Raw genomic sequence first — 8,789 nt, 5'->3', positions numbered from 1 at the left:
GCGCCCGCGGCTTAGCTCCAGTAATAGCCGCTAGGCGGCAGCAGCGACGTTGCGAAATGTGCTTTTAATGCTCTCGTAAAACGGTTTAAGGTCCATTCGTGACGTTAGAAATTGCGTCTACAGAAGCGTGTGTACAGTGATGACCGTTTGATAATAATTATCTCCTCCAGAGCCGAGTCTCTGTACGAATTGTTCTCATTATCGTTCGTGCATATTATGCATTTTGTGTACAACAGTTATCCCACGATTTATTGTCTGTAAACGGATGCTACTTCAAGAAATAGTTCACGAGGCGGACTTGACAAATTCTCTTTAATGTTTCTACACGACTCTTCTGCTCTAGTAATCGTAATAAGCATGCATGTAATAGAGAGCAATATTCAGATCGGAAGCGATTACAATGGATCAGATGTAGAAATAAATTCTATTGCTCATGTTGAGCTTAATATATGCAAATATAGTGTCGTATTTTCATGTCATAAATGGCAGTGCAGATTTTCTTTGTGGCGCAAGTGCTGTCGTCAAGTTACATACTGAACAAATAGTTTTTTAGGATGTCTAAAAGAGACACAAAAATGTAATTCACAAAAGTAACTGTTTCGTGTGTTCAGGAGAAGAAGCAGCTGAAGTTGTTCGGGTCAGTTATAGTTTCTGATACCATTGCAAGAGATGACGATTACCCTTCCGTCATTACTGAATTAATGAGTTAACGAATGTAGAATGAAAACAGAATTAAAATTGTGTAACTTTAGTTTGAAAGTAAAATATGATTGAAATCCATATACCAACAGTGATAACTGACGTAGAAATTCCCTTCGGCCGACTGCCCGGCTAGCTCAGTCGGTAGAGCATGAGACTCTTAATCTCAGGGTCGTGGGTTCGAGCCCCACGCTGGGCGGAATTTTTTTTTTTTTGCTTACAGCAGAATATATGTCAGATTGTAACATTAAAATGTTTTGGCCACAAAAAATGACTTTTGGTGCAGCGCATTGGAGATCAGGTGCCCTGTCTCATCTATATCGCGTGCGCTGATATTAATGGGTACAAATTCCTTACTAGTTTAAATCTACATTAACACCACTGTGAGGTGCATGGCAAAGAGTTCGTGCTACTGTACCGGTTATTAGGATTTCTTCCTTTTCCATTCACGTGTGGAGCGCGGGAATGATTGTTTGAACGCCTCTGTGCGTGCAGTAATTATTCTAATATTACCCTCACGAAGCTTGCACAGGACAGAGTAGCATGCAGAGCTGCATCAAACCAGTCTCAGGACTGAAGACGACAACAACAACAATATACCCTCACGATCCCTATGCGAGCGGTACATAGGGGATTGTAGTATATTCCTAGAGTCATCGTTTAAAGCCGATACTTGCAGCTTCGCTAACAGACTTTTGTCTTCAACAGTCTTACAGTTCAGTTTCTTTGGTATCTCTGTGACACTGTCCCATTCATTAAATGAATCTGTCGCCATTCGTAAGGCCTTTCTATGGATACGTTCAATATCCCCTGTCAATACTATCTGGTACGAGTTCCACTCACTTGAGCAATATTCTAGGATGGTTCGCGCAAGTGATTTGTAAGCAATCTCATTTGTAGACTGACTGCATTTTCCCACTATTCAACCAACAAACCGAAGTCTACCACCTGCTTTGCCACAACTGAACCTATGTGATCATTCCATTTCATATGCCTACAAAGTGTTACAGCAAGGCATTTGTATGAGTTGACTGATTCCAGCAGTGACTCATTGATATTATAGTCATAGGATACTACGTTTTTCCGTTTTGTGAAGTGCAGAATTTTACATTTCTGAACATTCAGAGCAAGTTGTCAATCTCGGCACAACATTGATATCTTATCAAGATCGGACTGAATATTTATGCAGCTTCTTCCAGATAACTGCATCGCCTGAAAAAAGCCTGATTTTACTATTAATATTGTCTGCAAGGTAATTAATATACAACATGAACAGCAAAGGTATATACGAAATTTCACGTACTGAGACAGACAAGATTTACATAATCATAATCGGGCCATAGCTTCTGGATTAATGCTTTCAGTAACTAACATATCTTTCAGCGATGCAGCTCTTAGGTGTGTTAATACCACTATCGGACTTATTTTATTGGATGCGATTTCAGACAGGGGTGTTTTCGTGTCATCCTAGGCACTCTATTTGTTAGTGTTTCGTGGAAACTGAGGTAAACTAAACTGAACATTGCCTTCTGGAATATAAAAATTATCTCAAGACAAGCGGCTAGGCCAACTATGGGAATGTAGATCGAGTAGGATTGTTACTACTTGTAATTGTATCAAAATTCGATATATCGATATTTTAAAAGCATCGCTACCGGCCAATCATCAGTCGGGACAGGTATCGATATATCGACGGGAAATATATCGACTTATTGGCCTATAACGTAGCGGCTGCATGCCGTAAACATACTGCCGCTTTAAGAGTTGTATATTTAAGTACTGATTTATTATTAGATGTTCTTTACATCAACAAGCTAGCAGCCTGATTATCCAGAATTGGAAGGAAAAAGATGCACGTACGCACTTGGCGATAGCTGCTTTGCTAACAATGGTAACTGCATTTAAGTGAAAAGGCGTCTGGCGGGTCCGTCATTCGGTTTCATCTCATATCGGATCCGTCGGGAATACTTCATGTCGACTTTCCTGGTTTTTGTTTCTGCAAATACCAGCGATCTAGAAGTTGTAGTGTGAAAATTGTGTGGTGCAGCTAAACTTTGTAATTTTTCTGCTCGTATCGCCCATTACGTTAGCATTCCCCCACCACCACCACCACCACCACAAAGGCCAATCTTGCCATTTAGATTTTTGTTCTTGATTTTCGTCAACTGTTTTTGAAGACTTTTACAAGTGAAGAAATAGCATACTAGTTCGCGCTCCCCGCCATTGCAAATGGACTACTACTTTGAAGATTGGACGTGATGAACGCACAAATGTCGGCACTCGATATTTCCATTTCAATATTTGGGGCCGATATGTGAGGGTTGTCCAGAAATTAAGCTCTGGTCGGTCGCTAAATGGAAACAATTGTGAAAACCAGAAACATTTTATTTGCGAGAGTTAGCTACAGTTTCCAGATACTTCTCTACATAGCCGCCGCTCTTAGACATTTGTCGGAGCGTTATACCGAATTTCCGACACCAACGTCATAGAAGACAGCTGCCTGTGCTTTCCGATAATTCTCTGCGCTGGTCTGTAGCGCGTAGATTGTGCCCAAGTGTTGTCTTCTTATCCAGCGTTTCATGTGAACAGAGACGATACTCAGGACGAGCCAATTAGGGCTGTGTTGTGGGTGATCGAACACTTCCCATCGAAAACGCTGCACGAGCGTCTTCACTGCCCCTGCAGACTGCGGCTGAGAATTTCCACTAAGAAGGAAGTGTGTGGCAGTTGTGTTATGTGGGCTGCATTCATTAAGGCGAAGCCTCTGAGCGGGCCCTCCTACTTGACGGGAGACATCGTTGTTCTGGGCACGTTTACTCGCTCACAGTGCGCTCACAACTGGAAAAAACGTCTTGATGCTATCGACACTCATACTAGAGACACTACCCAACACATCTGTGCAAAGCTTCATCGGGTTTTGACTGTGGTGTCCATTTCGTGACCAATTGGAACTTACTTTCTGGACAACCCTCGTATATATACACTCCTGGAAATGGAAAAAAGAACACATTGACACCGGTGTGTCAGACCCACCATACTTGCTCCGGACACTGCGAGAGGGCTGTACAAGCAATGATCACACGCACGGCACAGCGGACACACCAGGAACCGCAGTGTTGGCCGTCGAATGGCGCTAGCTGCGCAGCATTTGTGCATCGCCGCCGTCAGTGTCAGCCAGTTTGCCGTGGCATACGGAGCTCCATCGCAGTCTTCAACACTGGTAGCATGCCGCGACAGCGTGGACGTGAACCGTATGTGCAGTTGACGGACTTTGAGCGAGGGCGTATAGTGGGCATGCGGGAGGCCGGGTGGACGTACCGCCGAATTGCTCAACACGTGGGGCGTGAGGTCTCCACAGTACATCGATGTTGTCGCCAGTGGTCGGCGGAAGGTGCACGTGCCCGTCGACCTGGGACCGGACCGCAGCGACGCACGGATGCACGCCAAGACCGTAGGATCCTACGCAGTGCCGTAGGGGACCGCACCGCCACTTCCCAGCAAATTAGGGACACTGTTGCTCCTGGGGTATCGGCGAGGACCATTCGCAACCGTCTCCATGAAGCTGGGCTACGGTCCCGCACACCGTTAGGCCGTCTTCCGCTCACGCCCCAACATCGTGCAGCCCGCCTCCAGTGGTGTCGCGACAGGCGTGAATGGAGGGACGAATGGAGACGTGTCGTCTTCAGCGATGAGAGTCGCTTCTGCTTTGGTGCCAATGATGGTCGTATGCGTGTTTGGCGCCGTGCAGGTGAGCGCCATAATCAGGACTGCATACGACCGAGGCACACAGGGCCCACACCCGGCATCATGGTGTGGGGAGCGATCTCCTACACTGGCCGTACACCACTGGTGATCGTCGAGGGGACACTGAATAGTGCACGGTACATCCAAACCGTCATCGAACCCATCGTTCTACCATTCCTAGACCGGCAAGGGAACTTGCTATTCCAACAGGACAATGCACGTCCGCGTGTATCCCGTGCCACCCAACGTGCTCTAGAAGGTGTAAGTCAACTACCCTGGCCTGCAAGATCTCCGGATCTGTCCCCCATTGAGCATGTTTGGGACTGGATGAAGCGTCGTCTCACGCGGTCTGCACGTCCGGCACGAACGCTGGTCCAACTGAGGCGCCAGGTGGAAATGGTATGGCAAGCCGTTCCACAGGACTACATCCAGCATCTCTACGATCGTCTCCATGGGAGAATAGCAGCCTGCATTGCTGCGAAAGGTGGATATACACTGTACTAGTGCCGACATTGTGCATGCTCTGTTGCCTGTGTCTATGTGCCTGTGGTTCTGTCAGTGTGATCATGTGATGTATCTGACCCCAGGAATGTGTCAATAAAGTTTCCCCTTCCTGGGACAATGATTTCACGGTGTTCTTATTTCAATTTCCAGGAGTGTAGATATTGTAAAAAATAGTTCAAATTGCTCTGAGCACTATGGGACTTAACATCTGAGGTCATCAGTCTCCTAGAACTTAGAACTACTAAACCTAACTAACCTAAGGACATCACACACATCCATGCCCGAGGCAGGATACGAACCTGCAACCGTAGCAGTCGCGCAGTTCCAGACTGCAGCGCCTAGAACCGCTCTGCCTCACCGGCTGGCGTAGGTATTGTATCTACAACCTTAACATCGAGGGAGAATCGAATGACAACAATGTAATTTTATTTATTGTTCATGGGCTTGTGTACACCATGTCGATGGAAAATTTTTATTTGGCTTGTTAAGCAACATTTGAAAAATAAAATTGAGACTGTGTTAGATGGTTCGGTTACAGAAAAAGGTAAAGGCACCAGAGAAACAGTGCTGACGTTGCCGTTGATAATGATAGCTAGAGTGAAGCAAAATCAAGAACTTTCGTGGGATATGCTAGTCTGCGAAAAGCGATCAGGAAGGTAAAATGGCGCAAGATGTTCGAAATTCTGAGAAAAACAGGGGTAAGCTACAGGGGATCACTGATAATATACAGTATGCAAAGGGACCAACAGGGAACAATATGAGTGGAAGGCTAAGTAAAATGTGGCAATTTTTTTTCTTTTATGATAAGTTCCTATGGGATCACACTGCTGAGGTCATCGGTCCGTAGGCTTACACACTACTTAATCTAAATTAAACTAACTTACGCTAAGGACAACACACACACCCATGCCCCAGGGAGGACAAGAACCTCCGACGGAGGGAACCGCGCGAACCGTGCTGGACGCCCTAGACCACGCGGCTATCCCTGCGTGGCAAGTACGACGTGCTCGTATTAAAATGGGTGTAATACAGGGATGTAGTCTTTCGCCCCTCAATCTATACACCGAAGAAGCAGTGACGGGAATAAAAGAAAAGTTAAAGTGCAGGATTAAAATTCAGGGTGAAAGGATATCAGTGTTATTTTTATTTTATTTATCGTGTCAGAAGCAAACTAAAAACAATATTAGATACATTACTACATACAAACATACATTATGGTTTATGAATTAAACTAGTCAAGAATGAAATAAATGATTAGACACAGATTGTGTTGTCAAACATAAGATAATTTTAAGCTATACAGTGGATGCCCAAAAATTTGCAAAGTCTAGTGCACTTTGTGTAGCGTTTACGAGGTCCTCCACGGTGCACACAGTTGGAGGTAATGTGCATTGTAGTAGAGGTGTTGATGTCTGCACGGCAGCTCCGCAGTCACGCTGGAGAGAGTCCACCTGGAAGCCCCACCCCTCCAGATTACTCTTGGATCTTGTGACAGAAGAACGCAGGCGGTTGAATGATTTCCATGTGGACCATTTCTCTGTGTGGCCCGGGGGAAGAACTTCTTGCGGGATCAGCCACTCCTCCAGATGCTGGCATCTGACCTGCCATCTCTTCTCCCGGTGTCGATGTGGAGTGTCAGCGAGTGGTTCTGTACTGTGAAGGAAGCTCTTTCTAGACACAAGTCTTTGCTGTGCCGGTTGGTGGCCACGTAGTGGGTGGGCTTCGGATGTCAATGCCTTCTTCATTTCACTCCGTGCTGCTGTATCTCTTCGGATGTCCGGGGGGGCTATGCCGGATAAGCAGTACAGTTTTTCCACAGGTGTGGCTCTTAGACAACCCGTAGTGATACGACATGTCTCATTCAGAGCAACATCAACTTTCTTTGTATGTGTAGATCTGCACCATACTGGGCAAGCGTACTCAGCTGCAGAGTAGCAGAGGGCTAATGCGGATGTGCGCACTGTGTCTGGCTGTGCTCCCCATGTTGTTCCAGTCAGCTTCCTAACCACATTGTTCCTGGCAGCCACTTTTTGCTTGTATGTAAGAGCACGGTCCAGAGTGACTCCGAGGTATTTTGGAGTCTTGCAGTGTTCTAAATAGGTTCCTTCCCAATCTATCTGCAAGGTTCTACTAGCCTGTCTGTTTCGGAGGTGGAAAGCACAGGTCTGGGTCTTAGAAGGATTTTGTTTCAATTGATTGTCCCTGTAATAGGCCGTTAATTCTTTCAGAGCATCAGTTGGCTTCCGCTCCACCCTCTCAAAGCTGTGATTGCTCGGTCATCTGCATATATGAAGCTTTGTGTTCCTTCTGGTAACGGCTGGTCATTAGTGTATATATTGAAGAGGGTGGGTGCCAGTACACTGCCCTGTGGCAACCCATTTTTCTGCTGCCTCCATCCGCTTCTTTGTCCTTGATATTCCACAAAATATCTTCGGTTCTGCAGAAGATTTCTAATTAGACAGGTTAGTTTGTAGTCCTCGGTGAGGTTGTATAGCTTCAGCAACAAGAGTCTGTGGTTGGCAGTGTCGTAGGCGGCTGAAAGATCTATAAACACCGCTCCTGTTATCTGCCGCCTTTGGAAGCCGTCCTCTATATGCTGTGTCAAATTCAACACCTGTGCTGTGCAGCTCTTCCCTTGTCTAAATCCTGCCTGTTGAGGGATCAGTAATGGTTCTATCATATCTGTAATTCTTTGGAGGATCAACCTTTCCAATACCTTATACAGGTGGCATAGGAGGGAGATTGGCCTATCAGTGTTAATATTTGCTGATGACATTGCTATCATTAGTGAAAGCTTAGAATAAATACAGGTTCTGTTGAGTGGAATGAACGGTCTAATGAGTACAGAATATGGATTGAGAGTAAATCAAAGAAAGATGAAAGTAATGAGAAGTAGCAGAAACTTAACATCAGAATTGCTGATCAAGAAATAGACGAAGTTAAAGAATTTTGGTACTGGGCAGCGAAACAACACATGAAGGACGGAGCAAGGACATAAAAAGCAGACTGTCACTGGCAAAAAGGGCATTTCTAACTAAGAGAGGTCTATTAAAGTCAAACATAGATCTTAATTTGAGGACGAAATTGCTGAATGTACCTTTGAAGGACAGCATTGTATGATAGTGAAGCATGAACTGTGGTAAAACCGGAGAAGAAAAAACTCGAAACATTTGCTACAGCAAAATGTTGAATATTATGTGGACTGATAGGGTAAGGAATGAGGAAGTTCTCCGCAGAATTGGAAAGAAATATGTGGAAAACACTGACAAGAAGAAGGGACTGGATGATGGAAGACATCAAGGAATAACATCCATGGTACTAGAGCGAACTGTATGGGGTAAAAAGTGTAGAGGAAGACAGAGACTGGAATATATCCAGCAAATAACTAGAAGTGCTTCTATGAGATGAAGAAATAGGACCTGACACAGGAGAAGATTTCGTGGCGGACCGTATCAAACCATTCAGAAAACACTATTTTCACACTGGTGTATACGTGCTTGTGTAATTACAGAGTACACAGAAATCGAAATTTCCATTATTGGAAGTAAGTAGCAACACGTAAGTAAACTCAGAATCTATAAATAATTTCATTCGTTATGTTGTAAAAATGGCTGCATATAACTTGCGTGCATGACACTGAAGTCTGCATAGATAACGGACTGTCACTTACAGACAGTTGCCTATATAATATGGCGAAAATAAGTATGCAGTTTTATGTAAAAATGAATACTTTAAAAGTTGACATATTGAACTTTTGTACTCATGTCTTCCTCAGCTGCATTTATAATTACGGTATACTGATAATTTTTAATTTTTGGACCGTCTGACTGCAACTGAATAAA

The 8,789-nt window shown here is 44.6% G+C and overlaps 1 non-coding gene across 1 annotated transcript; it reads left to right on the top strand.

Moving 5' to 3' along the window:
- The first annotated feature begins 825 nt into the window (after window positions 1-825).
- Window positions 826-898, top strand: Trnak-cuu (transfer RNA lysine (anticodon CUU)). Its single transcript has one exon. It is a non-coding gene; the product is annotated as a tRNA-Lys (tRNA).
- Window positions 899-8,789: the final 7,891 nt, after the last annotated feature.

The sequence above is a fragment of the Schistocerca nitens genome, chromosome 12, assembly GCF_023898315.1.
Source record: "Schistocerca nitens isolate TAMUIC-IGC-003100 chromosome 12, iqSchNite1.1, whole genome shotgun sequence".
In the NCBI taxonomy this organism is placed as follows: domain Eukaryota; kingdom Metazoa; phylum Arthropoda; class Insecta; order Orthoptera; family Acrididae; genus Schistocerca; species Schistocerca nitens.
This window is presented reverse-complemented; position numbering and strand designations above follow the sequence as displayed.